Consider the following 8,659-nt stretch of genomic DNA (forward strand, 5'->3'; position numbering starts at 1 on the left):
TGGTAAAAAAAAAAGTAAGAACAGACAATTTTCAGACAAATAAATCAAAGCTCTCTATAGCTGTATTTTAAAAAATGCTCTACGTCACTATTCATTAGACAAAGACAAATTAAAACAACTCTGAGGTACCACCTCACACCTATTAGATGGGCCAATATGACAGAAAAGGAAAATGATAAAAGTTGGAGATGACACGGGAAAATTGGGACACTAGTACAGTGTTAGTGGATTTGGGAAATATTCCAACCTTTCTGGAGAGCAATTTGGAATTATGCCCAAAGGGCTCACACACTGTGTGTATCCTTTGATGCAGCAATGCCACTACTACGTTTGTATACCAAAGAGATGAAATAAGGGAAAATGACCCACTTGTACAAAACTATTCATAGTAGGTCTTTTTGTGGTGGTTAAGAACGGGAAATCAGTTCTGCTTATTATTTTTACTATGCAGGCTATACCTTCTGCTCTCATAATTCTCATGTATAAATCAAAACAACCCTGAGGTTTCACCCTACACTCTCAAGTTGAGAAAAATGACAATAGTGAATGTTGGAGGAGTTATGGAAGAACAGGCACATGACTAAATTGTTGGTGGAGCTGTGAAATCATGTAACCGTTTCCTAAAGCAATTTGGAATGATGCAAGTAAAGTGACTAAAATGTCATTATCCTTTGAATCAGAGATTCCATTACTGACCTCATACCTCAAGGGAGCCATGATAAGAAGAAAGACCCCTTATTCTTCAAAGTTTCTATAGCAAGGATTTATGGTGATTGCTAAAAAGTGGAAACAAATAGATACCTATGACTCATGAGGAATGGCTAAACACATTGGTGTACATGAACTTAACAGAATATTACTATACTGTAAGAAGTGATATGCCCGATGAATACAGAGAGACATAGGAAGATTTATGTGACCTGATGCAGATTGATATAAGCAGAGCCAAGAACACAATATACACAGAAACCATAATGTAAATGGAAACAAAACACCAAAATTCAAAAGTAGATGTGACAAAGTCATAAAGATGAAGCATGATTCAAATGAAGAGATACAGAAACTCACCCCTAACCTACCCCTTTGTGGACATAAGAGGTGCAGAGATGGGACAGCACATGATCTCAGACTTTTTCAATGTGTCCATCAGTTGTGCTGAATTAAGTTTTCTCCTTAAAAAATATTATTGGTCATTTCAGATGGTTCTCTGGGAGGGTTAAAGGAAGGGATGTGTAGGAAAACTATGGTGATATAAAATACACAAAAAATGGGGCAGAGCCAAGATGGCAGAGTGAAAGCAGTGACTTGCTTGAGCTCTCCCCAACACCCCTCCAAATACCTGTAAAAAAAATGGTTCTAAACAAATTCTAAAGCAGCAGAACCCACAAAGAGACAGAGTGAAAGAAATTTCCAGCCCAAGACAACCTGGATGGTTGATCAGAAAGGTATGTTGTGCTGGGCAGGGAAAGGAGCACAGTTAGGTGTGGGCATGCAGGCCACAGCAAACCTGGAGCAGGACTCAGAGGACTGAATTGCAGGCAGCTTTGCTGGTATCCAGACTTCTCAACCCACAAACACCAAAGACAACTTAGAAGGTGAGTGGGAAAGTCTGTTTCTTCAGTGAGAGAAAGAAGCAAGGTGCTTTCATTCTCAGGCCCTTGGCAGGGCTGTAGGCAGCGGCTGCCTCCTGAGCTTCCCACCAACAGAATGAGGGGGAAGTGAGTGGCTGATCAGAGGGGGATTGCAGGGATCTCTTTGCTGATGCAGGATTCTCTTGCTTTGCCTGTGCTTGGATCTGGGTCACAGTTCTGGGTGGTGGTCTTGGGGCAAGGAGAGTGCTGGCATGGTGGAGCTTGTAGTGGCTGTAGAGAGGAAACCCTCTTCACAGTTCCAACACAGAAAAGAGTGCTTGTAGTCTGTCACTCATAGACCAGAGCACAGGACAGGAAAGGATCTCCCTTGATCATGGCACCTTGGAAGACCTGAAAATTTACCAGTTCCTAGAAGCATCTCTGAAAACAGCTGCAGAAAACTCCTGAAGCTTGGGGCAGTACATTCTCCACATTGAAAGCAGACCTCTACATTAACAAAGAGTTTGTAACTCAAGTTATTGGCTGGGATCATGACCAAAATTCTCTAAAAGTGTCACACCATAGAATCTTTTTTTTGGTAACAAAGAAGATCAAAACATACAACCGGAAGAAAACATTAAACTCAAAGTTCCTACATCCAAAGCCTCCAAGAAAACATATGAATCAGTCCCATGCCTTGGAAGAGCTCAAAAAGGATTTTGAGAAGCAAGCAAGAGAAGTAGAGGAAAAACTGGGGAGAGGAATGAAAGTGATGCAAGAAAATCATGAAAAACAAGTCAACAGCTTGCTAAAGGACACCCAAAAAATTTCTGAAGAAAATAACACCTTAAAAACTAGCCTAACCCAAATGGCAAAAGAGGTCCAAAAAGCCAATGAGGAGAAGAATCCTCTAAAAAGCAAAATTGGCCAAATGGAAAAGGAAGTCCAAAAGCTCACTGAAGAAAATACTTCCTTAAAAATTAGATTACAGCAATTGGAAGCTAGTGACTGTATGAGAAATCAAGGCACTGTAAAACAAATCCAAAAGAATGAAAAATCAGAAAACACTGTGAAATATCTCAATGGAAAAACAACTGACTTGGAAAATAGGTTCAGGAGAGAGAATTTAAAAAGTATTGGACTATCTGAAAGCCATGATCAAAAAAAGAGCCTAGGCATTATTTTTCAAGAAATTATTAAGGAAAACTGCCCTGATATTTTAGAACCACAGGGCAAAATAAAAATGGAAAGAATCCACTGATCACCTTCTGAAAGAGATCCCCAAAGCAAAACTCCTAGGAATGTGGTAGCCAAATTCTAGCATTCCCAGGTCAAGGAGAAAATATTGCAAGCAGCCAGAAAGAAGCGATTCAAGTATTGTGGAAACACAATCAGGATAACACAAGATTTAGCAGCTTTTACATTAAGGGACCACAGGGAATGGAATATAATAATCTGGAGGGCAAAGGAGATAAGATTACAACCAAGAATCACCTACCCAGCAAAACTGAGTATAATCCTTCAAGGGAAAAAATCGTCATTCAGTGAAATAGAGGACTTTCAAGCATTCTGGATGAAAAGACCAGAGCTGAGCAGAAAATTTGACTTGCAATACAAGACTCAAATGGAAAATGAAGAAGTAAACAGGAAAGAGAAATCATAAGAGACTTATTAAGGTTGAACTGTTTACATTCCTGCATGGAAAGATGACATTTGTAACTCATGAGACCTTTGTCAGAATTAGGGTAGTTGGAGGGGAAACATTATATGTATGTACAGATAGATAGATAGATAGATAGATAGATAGATAGATGGATAGATAGATAGAGGGCACAGGGTGAGTTGAAGATGAAGGGGTGATATCTGGAGATTAAAATTAAGTTGTGAGAGAGGATTACACTGGGAGAAGGAGAAAGCGAAAGATAGAACAGGGTAAATTATTTCACAAAAACAAAACAGAAAAGAAAAGGCTCTTACAGTGGAGGGGAAACAGGGGAAGGTAAGAGGGAGTAAGTGAATGTTATTCTCATCAGATTTGGCTTAAGGAGGGAATAATATACACACTCTGTTGGGTATGGAAATCTATCTTACCCTACAGGAGAAAGTGGCGGGGGGCAGGGGAGAAGTGTACAAGAGAGCAGGATGGTGATAGAGGGGAGGGCAGATTGGGAGAGGGGGTAATCAGAAGGAAACGCTTCTTTTTTTGTCTGTTTTTTGGTGTGTGTGATTTTGTTTCTGTTTTTGTTGTTTTTGGCAGTGGGGGGTTAAGTGACTTGCTCAAGGTCACACAGCTAGTAAGTGTCAAGTGTTCGTTCTGAGGCCAGATTTGAAATCAGGTCCTCCTGACTTCAGGGCCAGTGCTCTATCCACTGCACCACCTAGCTACCCCTGAAGCAAACACTTCTGAGGATGGACAAGGTCAAAAGAAAGAATAGAATAAATGGAGGACAGAATAGGATTGAGGGAAATAGAGTTAGTTTTTCACAACATGACTGCTATGTTTTCCATAACTGCACATGTATAACCCCTATTGAGTTGCTTGCCTTTTCAATGAGGGTGGATACAGAGGGAGGGGGGGAGAAAATTTGGAACCCAAACTTTTAAAAACACATGTTAAAAAAATGTTTTTGCATGGAACTGGGAAATGAGAAATATAGGAAATGGGATACAGAAATCTATCCTCCCCTACAGGAATATAGAAGAAGGGGATAAGAGAAAGGGGCAGGGAGAGCCAGAAGGGAGGGCAAACTAGGGGAAGGGGTATTCAAAATGCTTGCCATTTTGGGGTGGAGGGAGGTGCAAGATGGGGTGAAAATTTGAAACTCAAAATCTTGTGGAAGTGAATGTTGAGAACTAAAAGTAAATAGATTTTTAAAAATACACAAAAAACAATGAAAATGCATTCTTTCGAAAACAGAAAGTATAACACATATTTTTTTTTAAAAAAAAGTGATATGGAAAAAAGATTAAGGAGTAAGGGGAGCCAAGATGGCAGAGTAAGGAGTAAGTCACTCTCACTCTCCCTTATTGACCTCAAAAAACCCAGAGAATATTGTCCCAGGAAAAATCCTGAAACAGTGGAGCCAGCAGAAAGACCAGGTGCAACAGTCTTTTAGCTCAGAAGGCTTTGGGGATTAACCAGGAAAGGTCCCTCTCACTGTTGCTGAAGGGGACCAGTACAGGAAGGGAGGTGTCTCAGCAAGCCAGTAACCACGACCCTGGCACCCAGCACAAGAAGTTTGGGATACTGCCCCCTGTGCACCCAAAGTAGAGATCAACCTTAAAAGCCGGAAAAAAAAGGGCGAACAAAATGAGCAAAAAGCAACATAGAAAAATAGGGACCATAGAGAAGTATTTTGGTGACAGGGAAGATCAAAACACAAATTCAGGAGAGCACAACATTGTCAATATACCCACATCTGAAACCTCAGAGGGGTATATGAACTGGTCTGAAGCCAAAAAGCCTTCTTGGAAGAGCTCAAGAAGGATTGTAAGAGTCAAATAAGAGAAGCAGAAGAGAAATGGAACAATTCCTTTAACAATACAGTTGACAAAATGGAAAAAAGTGTACTGAAGAAAACAACTCCTTAAAATGTAGAATTGGCTAAATAGAAAAGCAGGTACAAAACCTCACTGAATAGAAGAACTCTCTAAAAAGTAAAATGGGATAAATGGAAAAGGAGGTACAAAAGCTAACTGAAGAAAATGATTCATTAAAAATTAGAATTGGGCAATGGGAAGCTAATGACACTATGAGACATCAAGAATCAGTCAAAGAAAGTCAAAGGAATGAAAATATAGGAGAAAATGTAAAATACCTCATCGGGAAAAACAACTGACCTGGAAAAAAGGATCCAGGAAAGATAACTTAAGAATTATTGATCTACCTGAAAGCCATGATGAAAAAAAAAGAGCCCGGACAGCATCTTTCAAGAGATCATCAAGGAAAATTGTCCTAAAGATCTAGAACCAGAGGATAAAACAGTCATCAAAAGAATCCACGGATCACCTCCTGAAAGAGATGCCAAATTGAAAATGCCAAGGAATTTTACAGCCAAATTCCAGAATTATCAGGTTAAGGAGAAAATCCTGCAAGCAGCTAGAAAGAAACAATTCAAATATTGTGGAACCACAGTCAGGATTACAGAGGACCTTGCAGCTTCTACATTAAAAGATCTGAGGACTTGGAAAGTCATATTCGGTAAAGCAAAAGAGCTTGGATTACAACTAAGAATCAACTGCTCAGTGAAATTCTTTCATTTACCTTTTCTTTGAGGAAATTTAAAAGCAAAATTCTGATGTGCCCTGGAGAAAACCTGGTTTGGTGGCAAAAGCTGCTCTAGGAGGAAGAATTGTATTCTGGAAAGAACTGTGTCTGCTTTGGAATCTAAGAACCTGGGTTACAATGCTACCTCTGATGCTTAGTACCTGTGTGACCCTGGGCAACAACTTAACCTTGTTGGGCCTCAGTTTGTCCTCACCTGTCTAGGAAGAGATCAGTGAGGTCACCAGAGTGCCTAGGATGTTTGTTTCCTTCTCTGATGCAAGTCTTTTAGCAATAGCTGCTTGCCTTATGTGTCTTCTCATGCATAGTATTCTGCAGCTGGCATCTGTATTTCCCTTTCTCCTGGCTCCGGCTCTTCCTGTCTCTGTCTCTGCATCTCTATTTCTGCCTTTCTCCTCTTCTCTCTCTCTCAATATATACTATATATACAATGTGTGTGTGTGTGTGTGTGTGTGTGTGTGTGTGTGTGTGTGTGTATGCCTGTGTGTACATAAGTGTGTATTTGGGAGTATCTCCTGATATTTTGTAGCCCCTGGTGATTTAGATCTGTGCCCAGCTGGCAGTACAGGGCAAAGCTGAAGGAAGCACTCCCCTCCCCCTGGCCTAAAGAGCATAAGAAACCTGATAAAGAGGTCTCCTGAATGCCAGCAACTCAGGAGTCCAGGTATCCTTGGCAACAAACAGTCACCATGGCAACCAGTGATTGGAACTAGCTGTTCCTGCCTCATGGACACTAAATTTTGCATCTAGAAAGAGCCTATTCCACCAGAGGTGGGGTGGCTAACGATATGGGTTTTCACTGGAAAAGGTGTGAGACCCCTCTCCTACTCCGTGTCCTTTGAATGAGCTAGGGGCAAGCACCCTGGAGCCCAGGGATTGGGCTTTTTGGTATGGGGGGCTTCAAAGCCTGCCTGTGCTTTTTTCATATTTACATTGATTAAATGATTCACCTCATCAATAATTTGCAGCGATTGAGCAAACCAGCTAGTGTCAGTCACTCATACAATGGCAGGGGGTTAAGCTCTGCTGGGCTTACATGGATTCATTTGTGCTACCTGGCAAAGGAAAAATTGTGTTGTGCTTTCCTGTTCAATTATTACTAAAAATTATGGAAAGGAGGGCCTCACTCTAGGGTTAGGTACACTTCATTTGCACCCTACACAACCTAGATTCTATCAGAGGTCAGATGGTGGGAAAAAGAGTTTGGGTGTGTGTGTGTATGTGTGCGTGTGTGTGTCTGAGTGTGTGTGTGTGTGTGTGTATGTGGGCATGTGTGTGTGTGTGTGCGTGTACTTGTTGTCCAGTGTTCTCTGCCTAGCCACATAGCTGCCTTTGCTAAGGTGATTTCAGGTTGCATGAATACAAGCATGTGACAAGAGCCTGAGGACAGTCTGGGAATCAGGAAGACCTGGGTCCTACCTACTGGTTTGGCCATATGACCATAAGCAAATCATTTAACCCCTCTGTGTCCCAGGCAACTCTTTAATCTGTGGCTTATTGCATGAATAGTAGGACTCTCCAAGCTGGAGTGCCCCCACACCAGTGAAATCACATGACTGGATAAAATAATCATGCCAAGAGTATAAACAACTCTCTGTGGTCCTGTACAGACCACACCTAGAATATCATGATAACTTGTAGTGGAGGGGATTAGACCCTGCCATCTCTAAATTCCATGAATCTATAAGTGGGTGGCATTTCACTCTGAAAAGAGAAGACAGCAGAGGCAATGGTAGCTTTCCTCACATATCTGAAGGACTTTCACAGGACAAAGGAATTAGATTTGGTGTGGCTTCAGAACGGGGAATTAGAATCAAAGTGGTTGGCACATATTAGGTGCTTAATACATATTTCTGGGATTGATCAATTAATTGATTACTGGGATGCAGGTTTGCCTTAACATAATGAAAAACTGAACATTCCAAAGTGGAATGACCTAGATTGGGAGGAAGTGAGTTCCCCATTACTGAAAGACTCCAAGCTGAGACTGGATGGCCTCTTGTGAGGGATATCATAAAGAGAGAGATTTGTTGTGTCTCAGGTAAGAAGTGAGAGTCTGACTCTCAGTTCTTTCCAAGCCTTTGAGCTGTCTGCTTTGGCACTTTGGCATTGTGGGGAGGGGCTGCTGCATTTCTTTACTCTTCTCTCCTAGAAACTTGGCAACGTCTCTTTCAAAAGCAAATACACTAATGCCTTGTCTCAATCCCTTCTCCACAGGGGACTGGTGCTCGTTTCCAGAGATTGTTCCCAGGGAGGCTTTGTGTCACCCATGGGGCCCTTTCTGTAGTGTTTTCATGATCTCCTAATTGCTAAATCTCTTTTCTGCCTTTTTCTTCTTCATCTCATTTGTTTAATGTCTGCAGGCTCTGTGTCCCCAGGGTCCTTTAGGCAGCATCAGCATCTCCTCTCTCCTGGGGGCAGACCTTTTTTCTCCATGTCCTTCCTCTCTGGCTCCCTTCCTTTGCGTGGTATGGGAAATCCATTCTCACCTCTTTTGCCCCACTTATACCTCTCCTTGCCTCTCTCTTGCTGGTCCAAACTCCAGGCTTCCTTTCCCACATCACTGTGAAAGCTATTCTTCCCAGCATTCAGTGTCCCTTCATGCCCAATATTCCCTGGTATTTGCTATACTTGGGTACTCACATTTGGGCCATTCCTGGTCTTTGCACAAGCTTTCTCTTAGTTGCCTTCCTCTCCTTTCTTTCCTGTTCCCAGGACAGAGATCCCTTGCGACAAAGTTAGTGATAGAACAACTCATATTTCTGTACAACTGAGAGAGAGATACAGTGCTTTCCCTGTTAGG

This window comes from Phascolarctos cinereus, unplaced genomic scaffold, assembly GCF_003287225.1.
Source record: "Phascolarctos cinereus isolate Bilbo 61053 unplaced genomic scaffold, phaCin_HiC Scaffold_8;HRSCAF=390, whole genome shotgun sequence".
NCBI classification, from domain to species: domain Eukaryota; kingdom Metazoa; phylum Chordata; class Mammalia; order Diprotodontia; family Phascolarctidae; genus Phascolarctos; species Phascolarctos cinereus.